Raw genomic sequence first — 825 nt, forward strand, 5'->3', positions numbered from 1 at the left:
CATCAACACTAAAGCTACAGATTTTAACAGTACATAATGCTTTGATATTTACTATATACCCAGTCATTTTGTCAGTAAATCGTAACATAGCTGCAGTCTCTACCCTGGAGCACAGTCATACCTGTGCTCTGGTGGAATGGATGTGCCTCTGTGAGAACCCCTTGTGATTCGGTACTTTTAGACAACCTTACTGTAGCTACAAGTAGTGACTCTTATATTTGCGTCTGTTACTTTGTGAAATTATGGGATGTAGGTTTGTTATTCAGCTTTTTTTTGTTTTCTTTCTTTCTTTCTTTCTGTCTTTATTTTTTCTCTCCTTCTTTAATTAATTTCTTTTTTTTCCTCATCCTTTTTCCCCTCAGTTCCTACTCCAAATCCATAAGGTTAAAAAACCCAGTTTCAATAATATAAAAATATATGGACCCTAAACCCAAGAAAGCTAAAAATCACATACCTTTTACTCCAGGAAGGCTCTGAGGTACATTTCTTTGTCCCTGTATCTGGGTTCAAATACAGTCATACCTAGGCCGGTAGAGTTTTGCTGCAGCTCAAACCTCCAAACAATCTGGAACTGCCCTTTCAGGGGGAGGAGATAAGATGTTTTCCTTCTCTTGGAGTGACTCATGCCTTTCTTCAAAATCAAAACTAACTTATGAACTGTGAGAAGTCCTCCTCCTGACAGTAAGTGCTTGGTGCAATTATGTTCAGATCAAAATCCTTTCCAGCCCAGGTTTTCTGCATCTTATGAAGTTTTACGAAGGGAAGAGCATGGTTTGGGGCAACCCTGCATATACAGACAGACTGGGGGAAGAGAGAGTGGAGAGC

The sequence above is a fragment of the Empidonax traillii genome, unplaced genomic scaffold, assembly GCF_003031625.1.
Source record: "Empidonax traillii isolate 1590-97213 ecotype Southwest subspecies unplaced genomic scaffold, ASM303162v1 scaffold90:size2128546, whole genome shotgun sequence".
Classification (NCBI taxonomy): Eukaryota; Metazoa; Chordata; class Aves; order Passeriformes; family Tyrannidae; genus Empidonax; species Empidonax traillii.